General features: G+C 36.4%; 1 long non-coding RNA gene across 2 annotated transcripts; it reads left to right on the forward strand.

The window, feature by feature from the left end:
* The first annotated feature begins 924 nt into the window (after positions 1-924).
* Positions 925-4270, forward strand: LOC109339557. 2 transcript variants are annotated; one of them, XR_002106680.1, is made up of 6 exons: positions 925-1195; positions 1279-1370; positions 1617-1709; positions 3029-3162; positions 3381-3771; positions 3901-4270. It is a non-coding gene; the product is annotated as an uncharacterized LOC109339557 (long non-coding RNA). The 2 variants fall into 2 exon arrangements; XR_002106679.1 differs by having other exon boundaries at positions 925-1370.
* The last annotated feature ends 10872 nt before the right edge of the window (positions 4271-15142 follow it).

Consider the following 15142-nt stretch of genomic DNA (forward strand, 5'->3'; position numbering starts at 1 on the left):
ACCTCACTATAAAAGTTCCGTAGTTGATTCATTTGAGTAAAAAAAAAGTTTTGATTATATTTTTTAAATAAAAAGGACATGAAATATATTAATTAGCATTGAACCGGAAAATCGGTGAACCGGGCCCCTAACCGGTACGGTACAGGTGTTGAACCGCCCAAGTATCAAAACCGGTCAAAACCGGTGAACCGGCCGGTATTTTACTAAACCGGTTGGTTTATACACATATATATATATTATTTAAAAACTTAAAAACTCATTACAAGGTGACCCAATTTTCAAACTCTTCTTCAACACTTCAACACATATATATCATTTTGGTTGCTAATATTCGTGTGTAATCTCAGTGACATTTGTGTAATCTTAGAGTACTGTCTGAAGATAGGATTTGGTAGAAAAATATAATATTCATATAAGATAACTTTGACTCCTTGATGTTAAATGTTAAAACTCTAAATTTATTTGTTTTATAGAGTGAGTTGTGAAGTTATGTCATTTATTTATATTTTGTGGTCGTTAAGTAATACTTTTGGATTGATATATGTTTTTTAATTTAGACTTTAAATTTGTTAAAGACTTAAAGTTGTTTATTTATGTGAATTTTGAGTAGATTATAAATATAGATTATAAATTTGAGTATCTACCTACTTGAATTTTTTTTGTTATAGGTTTATATATATAAATATAAGTAGGTATGTCCAGTTTAACCGGCATACGGTTTAATTACCTAACCACTGACCACTGGTTGAACCACTGTACCACTATACTATACCAATTATACCAATATCCCTGACCAGTTTAATAACCAGTACGGTTTTAACAACACTGATTAGAACTACTATAGCAAATAATGTGAGTAAATCAAACATGAGAATAATTAAATAGCCAAGAAAAGAAAAAAAGGGTTAAAACAAAAGTAAGAATACAAGGGAGAGGGGTCATTTTCGTGCAGGGGAGAAAATGGGAACCAAATCCCTAATCCTCTACTCCTCCTCTTCTCCTCTTCATTCCAGCAGTGGTAACCATGGCAAAATCGGTGGAGAAAAATGCAACGGTGGTTCTCGTTGGGGTCGTCTCCTCCTTTTTCTCCCTTTTGCAACGGCGGGGGCTTGTGATTCGAGTTGTCATGGTTCTTCGAGGGGTTATTCGTGGTTGGGTCACCTCTTCCTCTCTTCTCCCTTTAGTTTTGATGAAGGTGAACTCATCTCCTTCTACACTTTTCATTTCTTCTTCGACTGGCTTTGGTGATGTTGGGTTGCTGTTTGGTTTTTTCGGTAGGTGAATCGAGGGAGAATGAAGGCGATATGGTGAGGTGGTTCGCGGTGTTTCCCGATTTGGGCTCCTATTCTCACGGTGGTCACCGAAGTAAGGTAGGGATTCGGTTGTCCCTTTTCTACTATGAAACTAAATCGCTTCTGTCAGAATAACTGGGCTAGGGTCCAAGAGGTCTTCATAAGCTTAATAGTGATTTTGTGTTGGTATTGGTCCGAGAGGCTCTCGGTTTTTACCCTTTGGTTAACGTAGGAGCCAACTAGTACTTTCATTTTTTAGCACCGAATTCTAATGAATGTGCGCACAATCGGTTTTGATTTCATATATGGTTCTTGAATTTCCAGGCAATAGAGGAAGGGTGAGCTTGGATATGATTGAAAATCTCAAAGGGGAAGGGTCTCAGTGTTCAAAATAACTCCCCCTTAGGCTGATTTTGAGTGAGTAATTTCTTCGTATTCTTTGAATCTTTATTATTCATGATGAAAGTTTTACGGACCTTGAATCCTAATCTTGTTAAATTTCAATTCTGTTTCGTGCTTACTAGTGCTGGATGATTATGAAATCTTAATTATTGGGTTATACATTCTAAAACAAGGACTGGATTGGTACTTTGCTGTTTTGATTATAGAGTTATGACTTAGGACTTATGCGGTTCTTATTTCTCTGTCATAACTTAAGAAATAGGATATGAATGACTCTTATAACCTGCATTTCAGTTTAGCACATATACATATGTTTCTGACTAACTAAGCAAACAAAGGGCAGGGAAGGTAGGCATATATGTTTAGAATGCAAACTAAAATGATTTACTTACTGAATACATATACTTGCTTTGATGCTCGGGGTATGTATAGACATTTTTTTATGGCCAGGATGCTTACCTGATTGTATGGCTACCCTTGTATTTTGTTGAAACTTGACACTTGAATGTGTGGAGTAGGAGAGTTATATGAGAGCCTATTCTTTTACTCCTTGGATCCTTTTCTCTCTGGTTGCCTTATCTTGTATCCCCTGATTTCTCTTATGGTGGTGTTTCCGTGTGTATTTCTGCTTTTGTTATCTGTTTTTTTTCGCTGAGTGCCCCTCCTTCTTTTTGATGTGTGGCTCCCTATTTATAGCTGAGTAGGGGTTAGTGCAAAACCCTTTTGAATTACTAACTGAAAAACTAGAAATTCCATGACTTTTGCTCTCTGATTTTAATATTTAAAACTACCCATGAATGCTACCAATGATTGCTGATTTGTAACTGTTTTTTGAGAGAATTCTTGGTTTGACTTTTACCAATTCCTTTTGGCTGATTGTAACAACTATTTAACATCACTTTAATTGTGCCTTTTTGAATTTTCCTCCTGATTGCTCTCTTAAGACTCCCAATAAACACTGTCATTTATGCTAATAATGATAATGTGTAACCGAAATTAGGACATCCTAACATGCAAGGATTTATGATGTGTATCTCCTTTATTGTCTCTTTTGAAATCTTCTTGTTGATAACCTCGGCAGAATCATTCTTCTTCTTCTGGTTTTATTTTGATTACCCTATCATTGATGACATTTATGTTGATTAAAACTAACATGACAATAATTCTGACTTGCATCTGTTTGGTGCCATCCCTTGTGTAACTATAGGAGGAATAATTTATGACTTGTAACCATTTGATTGCTTCTTTTGAAATTCTCGGTTGATTTATCTTCTTGTGGCTCTTGCCTGATTGTCACTCCTTTTTATCTTAATACCATTTTATTACTATTTCAGATTATAACTGGTGGCAAAAGGAGAATATATGGTTAGAAATTGGAATAGGTGTTGCTGATTTCTCCCAGCGTCACCACTATTTCAGTATACTTTTCACGGTCATCTACACCTCGAGAATTTGACACAAGAACCAGGTAACCATTGTAGCTCTCTCATCAGTGCCAATATTAACAATAGCTGCCTTCTTTACACTCTCACATGTCGTTTCCTAGTCTTTGAAGTTCTTGTAATGTCAGTCCATGCAACTCTTGTTCAGTTCACATGTCTTTTATTCTGCATTCTGGTGCAACATGTTGTTGGAATCGATATGAAACTGTTTATTTTGTTGTCAAACTTGTTCTATATGTTTCAGGCAACCCTCTTGAGTGTTCACGTCTACCTTGGACTTTAGTTTTATTTCCAAGCTTCATTATGCGCCAAGTACCAAACTGTGGCCACCTTCCTCATGTTGAAAGACCATATTCTATTGTCACATTAATTGTTGAATTTGTCCACAGTCAAAGAGAGTTCAAGAGAATATGGCGTGGTTAGCAACGGAATAAAGAAGGATAAGTCATTACGTGACGAGAACTCTATATGTAACCTTGACGCCAATGCCTTCACTTGCTCTTAATCTTCTTTTCTCTACCTGTTGATATCTCTTTCGTCTGACTGCCTTTTTAGATTGCTTCGAGAGTAGTAGTATAGGGACTTACACCCAGAGGCTGCTTCTAAGGATGAAGCATGAAGCTTAAGCAATTCTGGTATACATCTCGGTCTGTGACTCTCTTCTAATTGTCTTCTTAATTGTTATGTTGTATGCTTGTCTTTGATTCTCTCTATGTGTGTATATATGTTATCTCTTCTCACTGTGTTGTTTTCTTCTGGTTTAGATTTGACAAAAGAAGCGTATGGAGTTCCAACTCAAAATTGTTCAACGAAAACAAAATCCTCTTGATGGGTCCTTTGTTCATGCTCTGGCTTTGGTGGCTAAGCTTCAATGCTCTGTTGTAATTTGGATGCTCAATTACTGAACTCATGATTCTAGCAATAGCTTTAGCATATCAATGAAGATTAAATTATGGTGAAAAGACATGCGGCTTATTATTTTATGAACTCGTCGAGAAATCTATTGATTTATACCTGTACATTTAGTACTATGTACCTTTTTATTTCAAATTTGTGCCACTGTTTGTAAGATAAATGGTGTAGGCTCTTGAGTAATTTTATGTCCAGGTTGTGATCTTCGATAACACTAATAAAACAACACTTTAATTCTGAAGTTGTATTGTTATTATCGAAACATATGTCCGACATACTAGTTTGGTGGATGAATATTGAATTGTTTATACCAGTAACAGTAACTAAATTATCAAAAAATAGAAAAGCGAATGATATCAACTATAAATTTTACACATTTAGATTAACAAAAATTGATTTAGAAAGAAACCACGAAGCTGAAACTTTTTCTTTGTTGAGCATCAAATTGCCATTTTTAGATTATCCACCACACAGAAGGTTTAAATCGAAAGAGTATTATTAATAAGTCCCAATGTACCATTGCATTATGAATTACTTTACATCATGAGAAAGATATCGGATAGGATAAAATGGAGTGTTCACATCTATGATCTTTGAAGCAACATCAGTTCCTTTGCACATAAAGGCGCCACCTGCTGAAGAGTCCAAAAATTGTTGTGATGGAAAGTCTAGCGAGAAGTTTTGAACCAACATTGAAGGTGGAATACCATGGCAACGACAAGTTTTAGCCAACTCATTTAATATTTCTCATGCTTCAACAATTGACTCCCCTTCCTTTTGATTGAAGTACTGGATGAGGTGCCTATAGTGCACAGTTTTGGAAGGAGGAAAATATTTGTTGAGAAAAGCATCCTCCAAAGTTCGCCATGTTGCTTGAATTTCAGCATTTTGATTCCTTAGCCACGTTTTAGATCTGTCTCTAAGGAAATATGGAAACATGCAAAGATGAACGACATCTTCAGAAGCCCCATGGATCCTTACAGTCTCATTGAATTCTAAGATTTGATCAATATGGACATTTGGATCTTAATGAGCTCCTCCTCCAAATTGATTTTCATCACCATTTGGAATAGAGCAGATGGTAAAGAAAAGTTCTCTACCTCAATAGTTGGGCGGATTATTCCAGGACGTGAACTACGAGCATTAGGGGTTGCATAATCGCGAAGTGAGTTTTCATCTCGTTCAACCATTGTTTGTACACACACACATCTTTCTCTCACTCTTTCTCTTTATTGCCTTCTTCTTCTACAAAAAGTCCTTTCTGGCTCTGAGTATTAATTTGAACTTTGCATAAACCAAATGGGCAACCTGCAGAGGTAACAAGAAAAAGGAAAACGCGTAATATACTAGAGTAAAGTAATGACTTAATTGAGAATTAAAGAAATTTTGACAAAATCCCCGACAACGGCGCCAAAAACTTGATAGGGCAAAACACATGTGCACGATTATATCGTCAAGTAATAACAAATCGATCTCACGAGGACTTGAAAATTCCTCTAATTATAGCAATTAACTTATACTTAACTAAAATAAGGAAATAAAATTGAATTTAAAACGATTGAGAAATTAACAAGAATAATTATGAAAATATTAAAAAAGATTGAAATCTAATTTAGGGAGAGTTCCCAAGATAAGAGTTATCGCCTTTACACTCGCAAATCCTTGTTTTTCTCCTTTTCATGAACTTTAAGTTGTGAGGATGAATTGCTTTTTGATATGTGTCATCCTCTCTCGAGCTCTGACACATGTACTTAATTGAAGTCGCACATACTTTCGTGGTACAGTTTTCAATCAAATCCTTTACTTGGATCTTTCTATCCATCCGCTTTGTAGCAACCCAATACTATTATTGTGAATTAGGATTCTAGTTTGAATAACTAAATGGTCAGATAGTTGGGTTCACCTCTCGGTCCTTCCTCAATGTATCTAAGATGTGTAATTTGTGGGCCAGACAACTCACACGAATAAAACTCAGTTTAATGATTCAAATCACAACACTCAATATAATAGAAGTAAGAACAAGTATTTATTGAATGTAAAAGGGGATAGCCCCAATCCTAGATACAAAGAGAATTACTCACTCATGATGGAGAAGAGAATACCAAATTCTCAATTAGAGAATTGTAATATAAAGTGTAATGTATTCTCATCCTTGAGGGAGAACCCTTATTTATCATAATTACAAAATATTGGGCTAAGCCCAATAAAACAAATCTAAATATAAGAATATAATATAACATATATGATTTCTTTTGGCCCTTCAATCGGTCTTCACATAGCCTCAACACTGAATTTCATCTTCTTGCACCCAATCTCTACTCTTTCTTTTGGTCCAAACTGCGCAACATAGCCAAAAACACACGCTCAACCCGAACAAAGAGAAATAAAAGCTAAAAGCAATCCTAAAGTCGTAATTATGTCCTAAAATGCAAGTTAAATGCAATGCAAATGTAGCATAATTTCACACTCATCAATGGTACACTCCTCAAATGTGTTGATACAAGGGAAATTCAGTTAATCATGATTGAAGTAGATTGTGAACACTCGACTTTATCAAGACTAATTTATAAAATCAATAAAAAATTGCCAAAGTTTCAAAACAACAAAAAATAAAATATTTTGTTTTACTAATTTGAATTTCAATAAATAATTTTTAAGGGTATAAAAGTTCACGTAGAAAGGTATCGTTTTAATACGGGCGTATGGAGTTTAATTTAATAAAAGGTTTTGCATGCTTCCTCACACACTAACGCTATACACTTGAGTTACACATACATACACCCTGAATTCGGGTGTTAGTGATTAGGATTTGAGATAGAAGGGACATCTGCTTTGCTGGAAAGTGGCCTCGAGTTGCATCTAGTATTGGTCAAGTCTTCGTCTCACTCGTATCAAATCCTAGCTACTCTAATGCTCGTGCAATTTAGCTTCTAAACCTCATGAACTCAAACTCATTAGTTCGCTCTGGATCTTCTCAATTCATCTTTCAGCTTCATTGCTCTAAAAGCAAGCCTTGAATGAATTAATTTAGAAATTGCTTAACTTAATGGGAGAGAACACCGGGCTTGGTTCCGTACTCCCTCAATCCAAGAAGGAACTGCACAAGCAAGGAACAATTACTTTCCGAGCATATTAGCGAAAAGGCTCATACAGAGGCAAGGAGGCCAAAAGCTTTCTTTATTTATTTGTTAGCTTCCCGAAGAGAGGAGATGCGTCTTCGAATCAAAGGGAGAGGAAGGATGGTCTTGGCTGTCCTTTGGCTTATTCCCCGATCGGATTGAATGGACAACTGGTGACCTCGGGTGAGAGGCACGAAGGGAAGGGTATAATCAGTCTTGCTTTCCAGTCTCACCCAAGAGTCCCCGAAAGGGCCACTAGTAAGTAAGACTCTATCTTATCTTCGATTACAATACTATTATCTTAATTGAAGGTATGTAGTTTCATAAAATAATTACGAGAATAGAATTCAGGCTGAAAAGCGTGAGACACAGAGTCAAGGATTGGGGTGATGGACCACCTAGATCGATCCCAATATCATGAGTTAGCATCTTGGAGGGCTCGATCTTTCTCATTTCTAGCCTATGATATTTGGTTTCCTTTCTATCGGGATTGCATGCGGTCTGGTGACCAAGAATTCTAATGCTCTAATTGAGTCCACTTTAATCAAGAACTAGTATCTCATCATAGGGTTGTGACCTTTACACTACCCAAAACCTTGTAAGTGTACCCTTTTTTTAGGACACATGAAGCATATCCTAAATCTTGTCTCTAATCGTTCATAAATTGGGACTTTTGTCCCTTACAAAAATATTCATTGTCTGGGTGTTATGAGGATGTCATTGCACTTTGAGGTCCTTGTGCCATAACAACAGCTAAATAATTTTCGTTCCTTCCCATGGGCTAAAAATCCCTAGGATAATTTCCATTCCCTACCATAAGGTAAGCGCCCTAGGGATAATTTTCATTCCCTAACATGGGATAAAATCCATGGAGATAATTTCCATTATCTGCCATAGACTAAAAGCCCTATGGATAATTTTCATCCCTTACCATGGGCTAAGAGCCCTAGAGATAATTTCAATTTCCTACCATGGACTAAGCTCACAAGGGATAATTTCCATTCTCTATCATGGGCTAAGAGTCATTGGGTTAATTTCCATTCCCTACCTTGGGCTAAGCACCCTATGGATAATTTCCATTTCCTACCATGGGCTCAACGCCCTATGGATATTTTTCATATCCTGCGATGGGCTCAACGCTCTGTGGACAATTTTCATTCATATCGATGGGCACATTGCCCTAGGGATATGTTCTATCCATGTTAATAAGTTTGGAGTTTGATTATTGTACTCTGAGCCGACCTTGATAGTATGTAGATGTCAAGTCCATAATGACATTTTACTGTATTATAACTAACGCTAAATTTCCCGAAAATAGGGTTTACCATGCCATAAGGACATACAAAATACATTAACATCACTATGTCATGTTCATACATACCATTCATTCACACATTCATAAAAATATACATTCTCCAAACATTCATCAAAAAATAAAATAATATCATTCATACATTCATCATTCAAACATTTATAAAAAAAATATAAGAACCATCATGACAGCATTCATAAAAAAATATAAAAACCATCGTTACAACATTCATTAAACGTTCATTCATTGATATGTTTAATTAATTGAGAAAAAAAATCAAAATACATATCATTCATCATCATCTACATATTCCATTCATGTGCATATTAAAAAAAACATCAAATATCATTAAAAAAATGTTGTATTTCATGCACCAATATAATATGCATTGCATACACCACCATGAATTATCGGGAAAAAATAAATCAATTCATACATCTTCATATAAATTCAAAATAAAGGGTAGTAAAAATTGCATTCATATTCCATGAATCAAAGATTACATGCTCATGTCATTCATACATCTCAATCATTCATTTACTTCACGCATAAATCACTATCAATGATACTCATGAGTTGAATAATGAATTTTAAGGTGATATTATTGGACTCAGCTGAAACGATCTAAGAAGGAAGAAAAGATCTTGCTCCCGAGACTGTACAAGATAAATCGGTTGTCATATTGATACACCATCCTCGAGGACATATTTGCGAATTTCATACCATATGGATATCTTTATTGTCCATGATAATCCCAATCATTCCTCTACATACTACAATGTTATAAATCCTCAAGATTGGGAAAAGATTAAGGCAATCAAAGGAAGAATTGATGGTATTGAGGAAACAGGTTCCCACGGTTTAAAGGATGTTAAAAGCATGTGCTTTGTCCCGAATGTGATATTGCCACCAAAGTTCAAGATGCCTAAATTTGAGAAATATCAAGGAACTTATTGTCCGAAGGATCACCTCACCATGTATGCTAGGAAAATGACTCCCTATATTGAGGATGACAACATGTTAATCCATGTCTTCTAGGAGAGCCTTGGTGGAGTTGCCATCACTTGATACATGCGTCTTGAACATTCTCATATCAAATGTTTTAAGGATTTGTGTAGCGCTTTCCTTAAACAATACAACTACAATATTGATCATGATCCTGGTAGGATGCTCCTCAAGAAGATATCCAACAGAAATAATGAGACTTTCAAGTACTATGTCCGAAGATGGGCCGGATTGGCCGCTCAGGTGAAGCCCAAGTTGTCTGATGAAGAGAGTGTTTCAATGTTTATCAATATGCTACAACCCCCTTCTTTGATCTGATGATTGGAAATGTCCATTCGAATTTTCGTCATTTTCTAACCATAGGTGAGAGAATTGAGAATCACTTCAGGAGCGACAAGAGTGAGAAATGCTTAGCCAACCCGACAATCCAAAGTGATATTGAAAGTAAAGATAAGGAAGAGCAAACTGCATTCAAAGAGACTCTCAATCAACCTCAAAGGCCTTATTTTCCACAAGCATCATATTATATCCTTAAAAATGCTAATTAAGGACAGTCTTGAAAGCGAAAAAGGAAGAGTTTGTATGGTCCGATACTGATGTGATATTCTGAGTTATTACCACAACTTCTTCAAAGATCATTGTTGACTCCTACCCCCTTGAAGAAAGTCGAACCTCCATACCCATATGGATTCAAGCCAAATACTAATTGTGAATATCATATTAGGGAAATTGGCCATTTCATAGAGGATTGTGATCAATTAAAAAGCAAAGTGCAATATCTGATTAATTAAATCAAGATTAATTCGCTTTCAAGGAAATGTCTTGGTTTGAGAAATGCATAAATCACCCCAAGTTGTTGAGAATCCTCAATAAAAATCTAAGGCAAAATTTAGGATAAAGAAAAGGCACTAGCAATAACCGCAAAAAAAGAACAATTCAAACTCCTTTCAGGACGATTATTGCCTAATAATTAGGCTTTCCCCCATTCCATCAAAAATATCCAAAATAAAATTAGTAGTCGAATGTCAGGTCAGAAAAGTGTTGAAATTAGGAAATTGGAGATAGGAGAAAGTAGAAAGGGTTTTGGGAAATACATTTTTAAGCCTTATCTTTTTTCTTGGAAATCCTCAGCTATACCAAGATACAAGCTTAAAAGACCTTGTCGAGGATTTGACGTGCCGAAGGTATATGAACTAGGGTAGAGAAACACTAATTCCACTAACTCTCACTAAATTTTGACAAAAATATCTCATTTTTAATGCATCAGATTAAACCTCAATCTCTCATCGTCATCACCACCTCCATTAAAAAAAACACAAACAAAATCCAAATTTGCATGACCATTTCTTTTAGTATTTCCTTGTAAGGAGTTGTGCATGAAGAAAATATATGATAAGTTGAAATCAAAAGAAGGGTGTCAATTCAAACTAGGCCAGTTTGTGGAGGTTGATCTTGTTTCTCGAATGAAAGTACCAAGAACCCTAGAAATGGGGCAAGGCTGAATTTGCTCATCATGGATCAGTCCAAAATCCCTCAACCAAGCAGAGGCAAGATCTTGTGTCCCCACCTTTAAATTCCAAGGGTAACTCATGTTTTCATGCACTTATGATCCTCACACTTATTGGTGTTCAAAAATAGTCAAAACAAGCAAAAACAGACCAAGATGAAAAGAATGTTAGGTTGAAAACCCATAAGGGCAACCTAAGAAAAGGAGTGCAATGTTAAGTCAAAAACCTTCAACAACGACTTAGTATCATTGTGAAAACGGAGAACTCGTGACATGTACCTACACTAGGTATCCTTGGAAAAAATTAGGGAAAAGAAATGAACACCCTCAAGTGAAAATTCACTATTGTTCATCCTCAACTATGTAAACTAGGGCATTTTTTTGAAGTCAGAGAACACAAGCTCAATTTGGAAAGATTCTCATCAACTCTATGACAGCGATACTGAGGTAATTTATTGGACAATCCTACTGATTCAATAAAGTTTTAACATGACACTAGGGCAAAATATATGGCAAGGCACTGTCAGATAGCCCCCTTCAACTATATCCATCTTGGGTCGCATTTCAGTCGAGTCCATAAAAAACAATTTGATGGATTACAAACTAGAACATCTATGCATGCATTCCTTTCATATACATGGCGTCAGATGCATCAGTTAAAGCATGACAACATGATATACAATACATCCTCAAACATTCATATCAATATTCTACTCGTATTAAAAAGATTTGTTTTCTCAGACCCTAAGCCTGATGTGCTTTCAATCAATCTTTCCAGGACCTCGAGCCTGATGTGAATTTTTGAGTTCCGGTAGTACCCAGTCTACCTTCTCGTATTAAAAAGTTTTGCTTTCAATTTCCCGAGCCTGATGTGCTTTCAATCAATCTTTCTATGACTCCGTGCCTGATGTGAATTTCTGAATTCCGAAAGTACCCGACCTAAGTTCTCGTTATAAAAAGTTTTGCTTTCAAGGATCTTGAGCCTGATATGCTTTCAATTAATCTCTCTCGGACCTTGAGCCTAATTTGAATTTCCGAGGTCCGAAAATACCTGACATGTGTTATCGTTATGAAATCTTTGCTTTCTAGGACCCCCGAGCCTGATATGCTTTCAACCAATCTTTCCAAGACCCTAAGTCTAATGTGAATTTCCGAGTTCCATCAGCACCCGACGTGCGTTTTCGTATTAAAAAAATGTGCTTTATAGGATCCCGAGCCTGATGTGCTTTAAATCGACTTTTCTAGGACCCCGAGCCTAATGTGAATTTTCGAGTTCTCATATTGTCTGACCTGCGTTTTTTATTTTTTTATTTTTGCTTTTCAGGTCCCTAAGTTTGATGTGCTTTCAATCAATATTTCCAAGACCCTGAGCATATTGTGAATTTCCGAGTTCCAGAAGTACCCCACACACGTTCTCGTTTTAGAAGGTATTAGTTTTCCAAAACCTCAAGCTTGATGTGCTTTTGCTGAATCTTTCCAGGACCCCAAGCTTGAGGTGAAGTTCTGAGATGCAGTAGCATCCCTATGTTATCGATGTTCAATTTTATGTTGTGATCAATATCTCAGCCTTGACAAAATGAATGTTCATTTCTTTACTGATTACTTACTATGATAACACACAGACTTCGATTTGCTTGTTAACAAGTAAGTAAAGATGGAAGTTGTGAACACTCAATTTTGTCCGGCCTAATTTATAAAATCAATAAAAAATTGCAAAGGTTTCAAAACAACAAAAAATAAATTTTTTTGCTCTACTAATTTGAATTTCAGTAAATAATTTTTAAGGGTATAGAAGTTCATGTAGTTAGCAAGAGTACCATTTTAATATGGGAGAACGAGCTACTAATACATTCCTCGATCCGTAATCAACTCCCGAGGTTAGAACTCTTTTTCAAAATATCATACTATCCAAATTTGGCATAATAGATGTTTTTTTTATGTTTTAACCGGAAAAAACATAGTGGCGACTCCAAATCAATTGTGAGAGGTAGAAATCGAGTTTGTCTCTTCCTAAGTCGTAGAGTCAGTCTTCCAAGCAAAAATCAGGTCGCGACATACATGAAGGGATTTGCGGAACTCATGCCAATGGACACATGATGTTGAGAATAATTCTAAGAAGTGGCTATTATTGGACCACTATGGAGGCATATTATGTGAGTTATATTAGGAAGTATCATGTGTACACTGATAGGATTAATGCATCACCTTTCATGTTGTAGAGTACGATCGCCCCATGGCCCTTCTCAATGAGGAAAATTGGCTTGATCAGACCCATTAATCCCAAGGTTTATAATGGTCATCTCTTCATTCTAGTGGTGATCGACTACTTCACCAAATGGATGGAAGCTACATGATACAGTAGTATTTCTCAAAAGGTTTTCTCATATTCTTCCGAAGAGAAATCATTTGCAGATATGGGATCCCAGAAAGGACAATGGCACTAATCTCAACGGTGGTGAAGTGAAGAAGTTGTGTGACACATTTAAGATCAAGCATCACAATTCCACCCCATGCAGGCCAAAGATGAATATGATAGTTGAATAGGCGAATAAGAATGTCAAAAAAGATAGTGGCCAAGATGGTGGAGAACTACGAAGATTGACACGAAAAGTTACGCTATGCTTTACATGCCTATCGCACCAACATTTGGCCAAGTACTGGGGCAACCCCATTCTCTCTGGTGTATGAGATGGAAGTCGTTTCACCCATTGAAGTAGAAATCCCATCAATAAGAATGTTGATGGAAGCAAAGTTAGAAGAGTCAGAATGGGTCAAATTCAGGTATGAGCATTTGAATATGATTGAAGAGAAGAGGTTGGCGACCATATTCCATGGTAAATTATACCAGGTCAAGGTGGCTAGAGATTTTAAAAAGATGGTTTATCCTAGGGAATTTGAGGCATGTGACTTAGTGTGCTTAAAAAGATCCTTCCAAATCAGGAAGAGACTCGTGGAAAGCGAGCCCCAAACTATCAAGGTCCCTATAACATCTAGAATGCATCCTTAGGACATGTATGCTCTTGCACGACATGGATGGAAATGTTCTACCCATACCTATGATCACGGACACAATCAAGAGATTCTACGCCTAAAAATAAGAAATAAAGACAAGAAAAAGAGGGACTCGTTAGGTTGAAAACCCGAAAGGGTGACCTAAGAAAAACTTAGGGTATGAACAAAAGTATGTTAGGTTGAAAACCCGAAAGGGTGACCTAAGAAAAAGTTAAGGCAATTAAAAAGGTGTTTATCTTACGAGTCTATCACAATTATGGCAAACCATGGTCATACACACGTTTTTGCATCAAGTCAGAATGATAGAGGTTTCGAGCAATGTGGGAAGAAAAATGGAATCTTTTGAAGAATTAAACAAGCATGGCAAAATGGTCCAATTATTCATTAGTCTCAGAAGATTAATTGATGAATGACAAATTACCATATTCTAGGGCAAAATATTTTGCAAAATATTTTGTGACTTGTAGCATATGTACTCTCAAACCTTACCATGTATAATTCCTTAAATATCACTAAAAGAAAGTTCATTTATCTCCCGACTACACCTTTGTGCATACATGTTTACTTAGATAAGTCTCAAGTTATATAAATATGACACTTGAACTATATAATCAGATAACTTTTATGATAATCTATTTTTGCTAGTGGTACAGGATTGTAAAACTCACTAAAACTTAGTCCCGATTGAATGCTATTTCTTTCAAGAAAGTGGGAGAGAAAGTGTGATCGGTGTCGGCTTGATTAATCGTTGGCTACCAAGGAAGCTCTATGATTTCACATCAATCGAACTTCATAATGATAATTAAGTTATTCACATATGTGTATTCCATAATTCATGCATCATCTCAATCATATTCACATTACTCACTCACCACTTGAATTCACACTCTCATATGCATACATGGTTATACTCTTTAAACCCTCATTGGTCTATCTATCTTGTGACCCAGGATCCCTCATTATGTGTGTGTTCCAATGGTCTTGTCTTTGCACGCGGTCCCTAGTGGTCTCGTGTTGTGCCTTAGACCCTATTGGTCTCATATTTGCACTCGGCCCCCTAATGGTCTCACCTTTGCACCCAGACCCTCCCAGTGGTCTCGTGTTGTGCCTTCGACCCCCAATGGTCTCACCTTTGCACC

The sequence above is a fragment of the Lupinus angustifolius genome, unplaced genomic scaffold (genome assembly GCF_001865875.1).
Source record: "Lupinus angustifolius cultivar Tanjil unplaced genomic scaffold, LupAngTanjil_v1.0 Scaffold_81_51, whole genome shotgun sequence".
Taxonomy (NCBI): Eukaryota; Viridiplantae; Streptophyta; class Magnoliopsida; order Fabales; family Fabaceae; genus Lupinus; species Lupinus angustifolius.